General features: G+C 36.3%; 2 long non-coding RNA genes across 3 annotated transcripts; one reads left to right on the forward strand and one right to left on the reverse strand.

The window, feature by feature from the left end:
- Positions 1-6,161: 6,161 nt before the first annotated feature.
- On the forward strand, positions 6,162-8,056 carry LOC125582052. 2 transcript variants are annotated; one of them, XR_007319890.1, is made up of 4 exons: positions 6,162-6,476; positions 6,571-6,783; positions 7,131-7,185; positions 7,769-8,056. It is a non-coding gene; the product is annotated as an uncharacterized LOC125582052 (long non-coding RNA). The 2 variants fall into 2 exon arrangements; XR_007319889.1 differs by having other exon boundaries at positions 6,224-6,783.
- On the reverse strand, positions 7,813-9,066 carry LOC111203302. Its single transcript, XR_007319891.1, has 2 exons — positions 8,128-9,066; positions 7,813-8,020 (listed from the first exon to the last, which is right to left on the reverse strand). It is a non-coding gene; the product is annotated as an uncharacterized LOC111203302 (long non-coding RNA).
- Positions 9,067-11,948: the final 2,882 nt, after the last annotated feature.

The raw sequence follows: 11,948 nt of genomic DNA on the forward strand, positions 1-11,948 counted from the left end.
TCATTTACGACGAAGTTACCAGCCCGCTTTTTCGATTTACGATGAAATTACGTCGAAACATCGGTTTACGACGAATTTACAAGGCCCACGTTTACGACGAAGTTACCAGGCCCGCGTTTTTCCATTTACGACGAAATTACGTGGAAACATCGGTTTACGACGATTTTACAACGCTTAACCCTAAACACCGAGAATGAAATCCCTAAACCCCAAAGTCACATATCATCTAACATCATATCTCTTCTTCTCTACTACTTTATGCTCTTTCTCCAACTTAAACTCTAAAACCCTAAAACTCCAAATAATTTTTTTAAAATTAACACAAATACATATTATATAAAACAACATTTGTTACACATACATTAGGATGGTAAAAAAACAATATTTCTTTAAACATACGTTACAATAGAGAAATACAACATCAGAGACATATATTACATCACTCTAAATCGTTTTCGTTCTCATCAATATTACATCACTCTAAATCGTTTTCGTTCTCATCACTATCATTACAATCATCATCGTCGCTTCTCTCGAACTCGTCTTCACGTGCTTCAACTGTCGCATCTTCGGGAATATCTTCATATTGAAAGTTTTGCGGGTCGATCAAAAGGATTTCATCAGTTGCTTGTTCTGGTACCTCAACTTCATTGATAGCGTCTTCTTCTTGCAAGGGCGGTTCTTCTCCAGCGACATTGCGTTCACGAGGTGTAATTTTGATAGCAGCTAACCAGTTTATCCCGGAAGTTTGAAGCCGAGGATAAGGAAGGAAGCTTACTTGCTCGGCTTGTGAAGCTAAAATGAAAGGCTCAAATTTGTTGTATCTTCTCCCAAAATTGACATCCACAACACCAAATTTGTTATACCGAATCCCTCGGTTCACAACAGGATCGAACCATTCACATCTGAAGAGGACGCATTTTAGCTTCAATAACCCTGGAAATTCCACTTCAATAATCTCCTGCAAGATCCCGTAAAAGTCCGTTTCACCTTTCACACATATTCCGTAGTTACTCGTTGCCCGATGTCTCCCATACTCGTATGTGTGAAAGGTAAATCCTCGTGTGAAATACATAGGTGATGTGGTGACCTTTGCAACTGGACCTTGAACCAATTCGTGAAACCATACGGGATAATAAGGATCGTCATAATCAACCTGCCAAAAGCAGTTATTCTTAATTAATATTGAAGTATCAAAACACTTACTTAATTAATCAATGTATGAGATATATTACGTACCTGTGATTTTAACCACTTGACAAAGTGCTTATCTTTACGTGTGTCCACATCAGTTGCAGATATTCCTGGTATTGCTTCTTCAACTTGAGATACAAACATGCTGAAAATTAAACAAATAATCAAGTCATACATAATTAACTGCAATTCATATAATTAACATTCACAAAAATATTTACCTTTCAAAGTAATGGGTCACTGCATCCTCGCAGTTGAGCAGAATATAAGTGTGGGCACTATGTTTATCCTCTTCACATGACCACCATACTTCTTTCGTTTTACCACCAAACCGTGCAATTTCGCAAAAATGTCAGGAACACCATCAATTGGATATGATGTCGGTACTCCACCATCATCATATCTTCTAGGAACTCTTTTCCTCGTACGAACAGTTGGAGCAAAGTAGTATGATGTGAAGTTAGATGTTTCGGCTGTCAAACTTCCCGCAACTATTGAACCTTCCACCTTTGCAAGATTTCTTGCTTTCCCCTTCAAATGTTTCATCTGTCGCTCATACGGATACATCCATCCGTTGTGAACAGGTCCACGAAGCAATGCTTCATACGGTAGGTGGACAACTAGATGCTCAATGACGTCAAAAAATGAAGGAGGAAATATCTTCTCCAGGTTGCACAATATGATCGGAATGTTATGATGAAGTTGTTCGATGACTTCTTCCTTGAACGTACGTGTGCTGAGATCTCTGAAAAAAGCGCCGATGGCTGTATATTGCAAAAGTAATCAAACTAATAACATTTCATAACGCATGTATATATATTAACGTTTTATAATTACCTGCAAGTGCTTCATGGACATTTGCTGGAAGGAGCTCGGCAAAAGCAAATGGAAGTAGTCGTTGCATAAACACATGACAATCATGACTCTTCATTCCGGAGAACTTTTGACCTCGTTCAACACATCTTGACAGATTTGAAACATAACCATCAGGAAACTTAACTTCTGATGCAACCCAGTCAAACAAGGTTGTTTTGGCTTCTGATGACAACCGGAAGATGGGAACAGGAACGTTTCCATTGCTCTTGATATGTAACTCACTTCTTGAGCAAATATCAGGTAAGTCCATCCTTGACTTTTTGTTATCTTTTGTCTTCCCAGGGACGTTAAGTAATGTATTCATGATGTTCTCAAAAAAGTTCTTCTCAATATGCATGACATCCAGATTGTGGCGTAAGAGAAGATCCTTCCAATAGGGTAGCTCCCAAAATATACTCTTCTTATGCCAATTGTGAGACACACCATATCCATCAGGCATATTTCCAGGAACATGCCAATTTCCTCCAACTTTAACTGTTTCCTGAGCTCCGTAATAATCAATGTCTGCTTCGATCTGCTGGCCGGTGAGATATGGAGGAGGACCGTCTCTGACAATTTTTTTGTGCCGAAACAATGTCTTATTTCTTCTGTACGGATGGGCAAGTGGAAGAAAGCGACGATGACAGTCAAACCAACAACTCTTCCTACCATTCTTCAGTTGAAAAGCATCCGTCGATCCAAGACAATATGGACAAGATAATCTTTCATGTGTTGTCCAGCCAGACAACATCCCATAAGCAGGGAAATCACTTATCGTCCACAGCAGAACTGCTCGCATCGTAAAATTGTTTTTCAAGGAACAATCGTACGTCCTCACCCCTTCTGATCACAATTGCTTTAGCTCTTCTATCAACGGTTGAAGAAAAACATCAAGAGACCGTTTTGGATGCTTCGGCCCAGGGATTAATATGGTCAAAAATAGAAATTCTTGTTCTATGCACATATCCAGCGGTAAATTGTACGGTGTAAGAATGACCGGCCACAAAGAATATTGTCTACCAGACATTCCAAATGGACTAAATCCATCGGTGCATAACCCAAGATAGACATTCCGAATATTTGTAGCAAAATCTGCGTGTACCTTGTTGAAATGTTTCCACGCTCTTGCGTCTGATGGATGTGCAACCTCACCATCTCTCTGGACATGTTCCGCATGCCACCTCATCGACGCAGCAGTCCTCTCAGATTGATATAATCTTTTCAATCTGTCTGTAATTGGTAGGTACCACATCCTTTGGTACGGTACCCTATTCCTCCCACGGGCTTGCGGTTTGAATCGTGGTTTTTTGCAGAATCGACACTCTTCTAACTTGTCATCTTCTTTCCAGTAGATCATGCAGTTGTCGATGCAAACATCAATCATCTCCGAAGGCAACCCAAGACTATAAACCAATTTCTGAATCTCATAATAAGATTCAGCAGACACGTTGTCTTCTGGCAAATACTCTTTAAACAACTCCGCCCATGCATCCATGCAATTCTCAGGTAAATTATGATCCGTTTTAATATTCATCATCCTAGCTGCTAGAGACAATTTAGAGAGACCTTCTCTACAACCAGTGTAGATTGGTTGATTTGCAGCATCTAGCATTTCATAAAACCTTTTTGCATCCAAATTAGGTTCTTCTACATTTCCAGTTCCATCAGCTATTGTTGTAGTTGTTTCAAAAAATGCATCGCTAATCATATCTTGAACCCTATCATGATCTACCATCTTCTCCTGATCTTGATGATAATTATATTCATTATGCAAATGATTCGGTTCTTCACTATGATGAGCATCCTCAAAATTATTATTACTACTACTAGCTTCATTTCCCCCATAACCCTCTCCATGTTGATACCAAATGTAGTACTGTGGTGTAAATCCTCTGTTTACTAAATGCTTCCATACAGTTTCACTACGTTCAAGTTTTGAATTCTTGCATTTCCGACAGGGGCAGAACATCTTACCGCTTTCCTGTGTGATCGGTGTACAGCCCGCCTGGTGCATGAATGTCTCTAGCCCGCTCAGAAATGCGTTCGTCACCCTCCCGTCGGAATCTTTGTGCAAATACATCCAACTCCGTAACTCGTAAATACTACCGCCACCGGCCATTTTTTTCTTAGATTTTTTTTTGAAATCTTTTTTTTTCTGATTTTTTTTCGGATTTTTTTTTCTCCCGTTTGTGTGTTGTGAGGAAGAGAGTTGTGGGAAATGACATATATATAGAGAAATTTTCGAGGTGGGTAGTTGAAATATAACAACGATTTTACAAGGAATATTTTACATGGATTTTACATGGTTTTAACATATTATTTACAACGACTTTACGACGAAATTAGGTAAGTTAAAGCACATTTAATACACGTTTTCACCTAAATATAACGGTAACATGCTTCGTTGTAATGTCGATGTAATGATTACGACGTATTTCTCATTCCACGTACATTCGTCGTAAAATTACAAGGAGTTTACGACGAAATCAGTTCGTCGTAAATTTACATGGCGTTTACGACGAAAGTTAGATTCCTCGTAATTTCGTTGTAAAGCCCATGTAAATTTACGACGAAATATTTTCGTCGTAAATGTTCGTTGTTATGGGCACGTTTTCTTGTAGTGATGTATATTATTAAAATATTTAATCTAGATATCTATGAGCATAGATCAATGCATTGATAGTTTTGATTTTTATAGATATTCCTTTAAAAAGTATTACATACATCTATATTTTCTAAACGTTAATTTCGTTGCAAAACAGCAATATACATTATGGATATAATGGAAAATCTGTGTACTTACATGGTAACTAGATTAAAACAGTTGATTGTTTCATCACAGTGGCAAATAGAATTAAAAATAAAAACGGGGAGTTGTGTTTGTCAAAATATAATTCTTTGTCCACCGGAGAATATATATATAAAATATACTATGATAGGAAATATTGTTTGTCAGTAAAGAAAGAAGCAAAGAAATTTTTAAAACTTTAGCTTTTAAGATTACAAAATAAAGTGATGACATGATTTCGTAGATATATATATATATATATATATATATTTTTTTTTTTTTCTGGGTTGTGTTCTTATTACCCAATAAAATTTATGATTAATATTTTGTAAAACAATAATTGAGAACCTTGAATAATTCTTTTTAAGAATATTATTTTATTTGTGGGTGTAGAAACTTATTAGATAAGAAAATATATAACGTTGGTTTTCGTAAGTAGTTTTTTAAGGTTTTTTTTGTTAGCTTCTTTTAAAATAACTAAATATTATTTTAACCCGACTTCTAAAATATTGGGGGTTTTTTTTATGTTGCATCAAGCATTGAGTTGGCAAATTATTAAATGGTGTAAAATTTGGTAGATGAGTATATCAAGATATTTCATTGTGGGAATCCATAATCGCAAAGAACCCATTTATGGTTTCTTATTTTATACTAGCGCGGTTTTTGTATTTTGATGTTTTTTCAATTTATCATTTTCTATGTTGTCAAAATTTTGATTTTGATATTATTTATTCTGAATATGGAAATTGTTTCTAGAATTATAATTTGGGAAATTCTCTCAGATAGAAATTTTTAAGTTTCTGTCACAAAAATAGTATTCAAGAAAAAAATAAATAAAATAGTCTCGTTTTATTTTGAAATTTTTAATATTTATTTTTATCTTTTAAAATTTAAAACTATATCCCCAAAACTCCACCTCTTAACTCTAAACCTTAAGTCTATATTAGATAACCCTAGGGTAAAAATGTATTTTTACCTTTTAATAAAATTTATTTTGGTCATTTTCTTCATTGAGAGCTATTTTGTGAAAATAAACTAAAAATGGCTATCGTAGGAAATTTTTCTTATAATTTTAAAAGAAATTTTTAACTATTTGAAATATTTTTTTTTGTATTTTGTTATTGAAACTAAATATATGATAGTAGTAAGATAAATTGAAAATATTAAGAATTTGCATTGAGCCCATTTTCCATATGAATTTCAGATACAATCTCAAGCAAAGGAAGTCCTGCTCTGTTCATATCTACATGCACGATAAGAGCAAATAAACATTAAGAAACACCTAGTGGATTGCTTCTTAGAATGAGTGAGGCCGATATTGGTAAAAGCTTGGCCAGACAAAAAGTTGCTCCATATCTTAGAGGAAAATTGTAATGACCCACCACTCCCACCATCTCCACTTCTTTCTCTAACCCCACCACTTCCAACTTCTTCTCCACCATCTCCACCTTCTTCCCCACCACCTCCATCTTCTTTAAAATTAAGAAAGAGAAAGAAAGAGAGAGAGAGAGAGAGAGAGAGAGAGAGAAAAAGAGAGAGAGAAGAAGAAGAAGAAGGGAGAAAGCTCACCTGAGCTCGTCGCCGGAGCCACCACACGCCAGACCGTTGAGCTCGCCACCACCATCATCCGCAACCAAAGGTAACCGGAAACCGCCATATTTTTGAGTTTAGTTTCGGCCGTTTTAGTAAATCGACCATAACTTCTTAACCGTTGCGAATCTCGTGCATCCAAGCCCATCATCGTGTTCCTCTCGTCGAGACGAAGCCGTAGACACCAAGCACACCTCAAACGGAGCCCGGACGAAGCCGTACGCGCCTCCAGAAAACCGCCCTTCGCGCGCGCGTGAAACGCACGCGCCGCCGCCGGAAATCGTCGCCACCGCAGCTCCGCCGCCGGACCACCGTCCGCCGCCGCAGCTCCGCCGTCGCCGCCGGCCAACTTTCCGGTAAGCCACCGCCGCAGCTCCGCCGTCGCCGCCGGTGACCGACACCGGTGACTCACCGGCGACTCGGTCAACTCGGCCGAGTCAACTCAGTGAGTCAACTCGGTTGACTCGGTTAACCGGTTGGTTAGCCGGTTTAAATTGATTTCAATTCGGTTAGGTTAAACCGGTCGGTTAAAATCAATTGGAAATCGGTTAGGATAAACCGGATTAATTAATTAATTAATTAATTAATTAATTAAATAATTAATTAAATAATTGATCTTTGACCAGCGGGTTGACTTTTCCGTAAATACCCGTTTTAAACCGTTCGAAAGGCGTTCTGACTCGAAATTTCGATCTGATTTCAGATTTGGAGTCCATTTGAGCAGCTGGAGTTCATAGATATCACTTATTATTGCTAAGGTGAGGGTCTATTCCCGAACTCCTCTTATTCGGCTTAGGACCTCGAATAAGTATAATTTATTTCTAATGTGTTCCGTCTATGTGAAATCGAGTCTGTCATTGCTTGTTAGTTTTAGGTTCTTTGCATAAACCGGAACTAGGGGGTTAGAGGATTCAACATTGATTGTTTCACTTAATGTAAATTCTTAGCTAGGATTGTTTTTGTTTGGAGACGGATACAGAGTCGGACTGCTGTATGCCGGATTGTATGGAGGTCACGGCCAACTTTAGTCGACCGGTTGAGCCGTAGACTGGAAGTGTCGATAAATCGTCTACGGGCGTGTGTTACCGAGCACTTTTTCGGTGTGTGTATGAACCGAGCACCTTTTCGGTAGTGTTTTGGCCTGTTAGTGGGCGGCGAGTGTGCACCTCGCTAGGACCATTGTTTGTTGCTTGAGTACTTTAGGTACTGTGTTTGACATGCATTATAATTAAATTATATTTATTCGGAGTGTTATGTCCGGGTCCATGGACTTCGGGGTGGCATCCCATACCTCACTGAGCGATTCCCCTGTCGCTCACCCCTCACTCTTCCCCTTTTCAGGTGAGACAAACAAGTATGTGATATTTGGACGGATTTGGTGCTACTGGACTTTTCTTTCGGATTTTATTTGGGCATGGGTGAGAGTTGTCGGGTTTATGGGCTTTTATATTACGGGATATTGTTGGTGGCCCGTCGTCCTTAGTGTCAGGGAGACGGGTATCACATTGTTGTATGATGACGCGTCGGGGGTGACACGCTGTCCTCCATATAGGAGGTGACAGGTGTCACAAAAATATCCAAGCCTGATAGAACCTGAAGAAATGAAACCAATCCAAAGATCTACACTGAGATCAATCGAAATCAATCCACACAAAACAACATAACCAATCCAAGTAAAGGTAACAATGGGCTCAACTTACATTACACGCTCGTCAATTCAGAATCGAACAAATCCCCATACACATGATTGATAATAAAATATAATCATATCCAATCTGGACAAACACAAAAACTCAAAGAAAGACCAAACAAATTGATAACTAAATCATAATCACAAAACAAAGAGACGGAGATTTGCGATAAAATACCTAAGAGGCAAGGGGCATAGCCTTGCCGGCGAAAGAAAGAGACGGAATCCAGAGCTCTTTACTTTACAAAACATACAACCAAGAACCTGATTGCATAGTGCTTTGCTTGATCTCATTGGTTATACATATAATATACCCTTCTAAGAACAATAACATTGTAAACAACAAAAATAAACTGAAATTTGTTGGAGATATTGATAAGAAATATGTATCATTCTTAGTTATATATGCTAGATTTTTGATGTAATTGACTGAGTTGATTGTTGGACGATAGTATTTTCTAAACGCTTGAGCGATGACTGTTAAAACAGAAAATATGACAACATATTAGAGAATCAAAAGAATAAAAATCAATTCTATAATCGAGGGGACATGAGGCGCTCGACCTTTATATCAAGAACATGTTGACCCTCATGAGCTCTCCTCCTTTCTTGACGTTGCATGATCCCCAGAAATGCTGGAGACGCTTCACCACCGTCTGAGACAACGGCCAACTTTTAAATCAGAAATAAGGATATGGGATGACGCCATCGTTGCAGACTGTGTTTGAGAGGAGGGAATATGATTGAATCTCGTGAAACAGTGAGATTTGATGTGGTCTTAATCCTTATATATAGTCTCAGGAATTAGGGATTTGAGATGAAAGTTGAGTAAGGGGTCATTAAAGTCGAAGTGGCAGAGGTGGACGGAGATAGTTGATGGATAGACGTTATGAATGGATTCAATGAGGAACAAAAACGTTACACAGGGGTTCTGCAATCGGCCGTCGAAAATAAGGTACGAAGAAGACGACGACGCCAGAAGAAGAAGAAGGTGAGAATGGGCTAACCTTTTGTTTATTTCCGGCCCAAACAAAATAATTTCACGCCCACAAATTAAGCATTCGAGATAGTCCATTAACAACATAAACGAAAATCAACAAAAGTAAGCCCAACATAGCAAAACCCGCATCCATTATATTCTCACCTAAATGAAACGCAGATCTTCGATTAAGTGGACACGTGTAGCCACCGCCTTGACCTATTTTATGAGGTGGCAAGAGAAGAGAATAATTTTCGTCTTTATAGTATTAGAGATTAATCAGTTTTGTAACAGATAATCAGATGTTGACATTTAATTTAGTGATTTGATAATAAAAAGATAACTATGATATCAATTATGTAATATTAATTATATAATTTTATTATTAATGATATTAACATTTTTAGCGATTGATAATTATGTTATTACAAACTATGAAAACACTACAAGAAAACAAGGGGTTAACGACTGAACATTTCGTCATTAAATCGTCGTTAATCCCCTATTACGACTATTTAACAACGATTCTCCATTCGTCGTTAGTAGCTCGTCGTAACGTGTCAATCGTCGTAACATCGTCATAATAATTACGACGAAGAAGAATAGTCTTTAAATCGTCGTAATATAATTCATCGTAATATAATATTACGTCCACATATTTAGTCGTAAATCTATCGTAAACTGTTGTCGTAAAACAAGTCATAAAAATCAGGTTAGCTGGCCGTAAATATTACGACGAATTTACATCGAATTTTGACGTGAATTCGTCGTAACATTTACCACTAGTTTACATCCTTGAAGATGGAAATTAGTCGTAATGTTACGACCAATTAACATCGTTTCTAATTATTCATTTTAAAAATACATATTTTTAAAAATTAAAAATTCTTAAAATAAAATTTTTGACAAAATTATTTAATTTTGAAAAATAAAAATAAAAATCTAATATATTAAAATATTCTAAAATCCAAAATATATACAAACCAATAAAAAGAAATTAAACCTAAAGGTTAAGGTCGTCCCGGAGCTCGGAACTACGGCGCTCGGTCTGCCGCTCTAGCTCCCCCAGCTCTTCCGGAATGTGGTTGGGGTTTATGGTTGGAGGTACCTCCCGCCACATCTTCGCAAGCGCTGGGTTTGAATCAGCCATGAGATCAAACATCAACACCATGGCCATAATATGGGTCATGTTCTCCGCTATGACGGTGTTGGCAGCCGTCAAATCTGCCCGGAGCTGAGCATTTTCCTCCCTTGCAGCACCTTGACCTGCTCTCTCCCTCGGAACATCGTTCACTGAACCGATCCCGAACATCTGTCCTATTTTCTTCGGGACAACTTTAAATATTGCTCATACTTTAGTCATTAATTAGATGCAAATTGTTCGATGTAAAACAATCGTAACTTCAAAATGACATTACAACATGTATAAGTCGTCGTAAATATGTCATAAATTTACAACTTTTTTACGACAAAATAATTTCGTTGTAAGTTTACGTCTAGATTACGATGTTTGATTATTTTGTCTTAATGTAGTTGTAACGTCGACGTAAAATTAAGACTAAACTTTTGTAGTCGTAACGTGCAGTCGTTATGAACACGTTTTCTTGTAGTGAAAATATTATAGACGATTTTTCAACTGACAAATTTACCTGTCTTATAAGGATTTACGTTTGACAGACCACCTTAAGATTTTGGTGTAAAAGCATTAATGAACCACAAGATGATAACATGCGTGCATGCGCGGGGTGACTTTTTTTTACTAATGTTTGTTATTTAAATGGTTTTAACATTTTGCAACATTACGATCTTTATCAATTGTAAAATGACAAATACAAATGTTGAGCTCTTAAATGTATCATCGTTGTTGAAGAGTTAACATATTACAACTCATTTTAATTATTTTTAAGACTTCATATGCACAAAAAAAAATTAAGCTTTGCGGACTTTGATTGTAAATTACAAAAGTGGATTAGGTTTTCTTCTCTCGATTTGTTTACTATTGACTTTGCATAAGTGATTTCATTTTCTACCTCTGTAAAATTGTGCTTTCGTTCACGTTTCTCCTTCACTGATATGAGTTTTGTTTTTGAAATTTTTTTTTCTGTGAATTAAATAAGTGTCTATTTAAAAATATAGACATCTGTAAAAATTAGTCCAACTCCAGATACATATCTAAAATTTAATTTTTTGAAAAAAATCACCGACAAACTATATTCACATGTAGTGTTCAAATCTAATATATCAAACTGTTATAGAATATAAGTGTAGACCCGAAATATAAATGTTTGTCTAGTATATATTCATCAGTTTGGTCTAAAAATCATATAATTATAGAACAACAAAATAAATTACTTATTTTATTAACCTATGATTTTAAACTTTAGTTATTTAAGAGTATACCGATAAAAATATATATAATACTTTACCATTATAGTATATGTAAACTATGTATAAACTAAAAAAATGTTTGATTTATTAAATAATAAACAAAAAAACATATAATAAATAGTTCAAATATCTCATTTTTACAATTATAATAGCTAGACAGGGTATTAGGGAAAAACAAATATTAGAATAATGATCAAATCTCTCATTCTTCGAACAAACTCAAAAAGAGGTGATTGAAATCATGTTATGATATTTCATTAAAAGCCTTTTAGGAATAAAAATCAAGGCTAAATTATTTAAACTGAATGAAATAATATATATATATATATATAGTGCTTCCAATATTAAAAATCACTTCGACTTGAAAAATGTATTTACGGGATTGTCAGAATCAAATAACATATTAGAAATCACCTATTTAAAAAATAATTTGTATACATAAAAGTACATTAGAGTAAGCACAT

Source organism: Brassica napus, chromosome C2 (genome assembly GCF_020379485.1).
Source record: "Brassica napus cultivar Da-Ae chromosome C2, Da-Ae, whole genome shotgun sequence".
NCBI classification, from domain to species: Eukaryota; Viridiplantae; Streptophyta; class Magnoliopsida; order Brassicales; family Brassicaceae; genus Brassica; species Brassica napus.